The 2,500-nt window shown below is 42.6% G+C and overlaps 1 protein-coding gene across 2 annotated transcripts in view; it reads left to right on the top strand.

Annotated features, from left to right (window-relative positions):
• Positions 1-2,500, top strand: part of LOC138016312 (neuronal pentraxin-2-like) — a 15,981-nt gene that overhangs the window by 10,312 nt on the left and 3,169 nt on the right. The gene's annotated exons all lie outside the window — the stretch shown is intronic.

The following is a 2,500-nucleotide window of genomic DNA, read 5'->3' as shown; positions in this document are numbered from 1 at the left end:
ACATTGGCATACACGAAGGAGTGGACGTACAGACGTAAGTACGGACGGACGGTCGATGACGTCATATCTATAAAACCAAAATTTCTGGCATCGATGAGTTGCCATATTTTCTTAACTATGGTGGCCCGCGCGTGCTCTACTGTTATTCAGTTTTAAAGCCAATAAGCCTTTCTAGACTCGCTACGAAGAGCAAAATGAGGGCAGAAGGTCTAATTAACATAAATGCAAAAGAATTTAAAGGACTTGGCCAGTTAGGAAAGTGGTCTATACTAATAGGTTTTGCATATTAAATTCCAGCTTTCAAATTTCTTTGCTGCCTTCAATTTATCATTTCAACTGAGTTGACAAATCCACTTCTTCATTTAGGAAAGAGCCAAGATTTAAATCGAATCAGCAAAGAGCTCGCATTAGAAACCTAGCTGCAGTTATTGGATCTTATGTCTTTCATCGTTATACCACAAACTCTATGGCAGAAACGTTTGTTCACAGCCACAAGAAGTTGCAAAGATAGTGGAGACACTTAACCTTCTTGTGGAGTTATTAATTTACCTATTATCTCTCACACTGCAGCCCCCTCCCCCCGTATCAGTGTTGCTAGCAAGACAAAAAAATTGGAAACTTAAAGAGAAAATTAAACAATGAAAGGGAGAGAGGGGGAGGGGAAGTGAGAAAGGTTTAAATCCTAGATACGGCGGGTATTGGAAGCTATAAGCTAGTTCGTCAAAAGTCCAGCGTCTTTTAAACTCGTTTGGCCTGGTCTTTAGACTGATGGCAGAAAGAAGCCTCCAAAACACATCTTGCTTTCCTATGTTGTAAAGACCTTGACGAATAATATAGAGCTAATTTAGATCTTGAATAGTTTCGGGCATGGTGTTGCATACTGACAAATTGAGGAACTGAACACGGCACTGTGACTTCAGAAAATGGCAATGACGCTGAAAAATAGACTCCTGTTGCCTGACATTAAGCCTTACATAGGTACATCTCTTGCCTGGGATAACATTGACAGATTGAAGGAGACAGTCTCGAGCAGCAGCATTTCCCACAGAGTAAATGGCATCGCCATACGGGCTCGACATTTTGGGCCCGATCTTCCTCCTCAACAGGCGACCCGCATGATAACGAAGTCCAAACAAAGAAGCCTGGAGGTAATAAGGAAATGTGAACACCCATGTACAATGCAGATCCTATGTCGAAGTATTATCGTCATACATTCAAAAGAATGCTTGGAAAAAGAATCTACTGTGGTTTCATGCTTGGTTGCATGCTTCCGAAAAGCAGAAGGTTTGTGGGTGGACTGGGTTTAATATCCTAGGTCAGGAAAGATAACATAGGTTATCTGCCGACTATTGATGCACCGGCCACAACCTTCAACCGCGTTGAATAAGGTCATTACAAGTTAAGGACACTCTCCATCTTAAAGCCATAGTTCTTGTATTTGACCGATCGTTATGATATGCAAAGGCCACTAAGATCAAATGGGAGCACAGGGACAGGTTTGGGAGTACCCTGCTGGAAATCACTGGCAAGGCATCTCAGGATGCTGGATCAAAGAATATTTGTATTGAATAGGGAAAAGATGTTTTTGTACTTTGGCCTGTAAGAGATTTGTCCTGGCTTCTATGTATTTCAAATGCGCTAGACAGTCGTATCCAGTGTTGTCGAACGTCATGGCTCCACCATCTGCAGTCAGTGCCTTTTCTGACGAAGGAAACTGACCACGTTAAAGCTGTTAAAGCTGTCAAGGCCAATCCTGTCTTCAAAGAGTCATTTTAACAGCACTGTATAGAATACCAGCTATCAGATGAGCTTTACAAGAATCTCAAAGAATTCACGTGCGAACTGTACTCCCTGGCTCCTGGAACAAACAATGTTAATGTATTGCGTTACCACCTCTCTTGTGCTAGGAAAGGAAGGTCACCACCTTCCACTGTGTCGAGAGGCGCTACGAAAGCACTGTAATCGTGCACATTTTCAATCGGCAGTGTGGCGCAGAAGTCTGCAAAGCTCCCCACTGATACCCTCACCCTTCGGAAATGGATGTTGCATGGAAGAAGGGTAACTGGCCATCGATTGGATGAGTGGAGAACCATCACCCAAGGTTGTGCTTGAGCTCCAGTCATGCGATTATAAAGAGCGTATAAGTATAAGTGGCCTAGCTGCACCTGTCTTGCCGACGGGATTGCGATGTACTGACATGTGCCAGATAAAGGATGGTACCAACCAACTCAGGAACAGCCAGACAAATGACTCTGATGGTGACTGTGAAAATGATTGAGTCATGGCAACTGTGTATTGTTAATAAATCTTATTGCTGTATAGGTATTAAGAACATCAAATGAAAGAGTGAACTTGGTTAGGTAACAAAGCTAGTATAATGTGCAAAGTTGCTAAGTGGTGCTTGAAAAACTGATCCTTTTATTTGTTGATGAATGTGACGAAGCTAAAATATCGGTTCTCAGGGCTGGTATGTAAAGCAACTAGTTGAGCAAGTCCACTA

Source organism: Montipora capricornis, chromosome 9 (genome assembly GCF_036669925.1).
Source record: "Montipora capricornis isolate CH-2021 chromosome 9, ASM3666992v2, whole genome shotgun sequence".
Classification (NCBI taxonomy): domain Eukaryota; kingdom Metazoa; phylum Cnidaria; class Anthozoa; order Scleractinia; family Acroporidae; genus Montipora; species Montipora capricornis.
The sequence above is the reverse complement of the archived record's forward strand: the minus strand, read 5'-3'. Positions and strand labels throughout refer to the sequence as shown.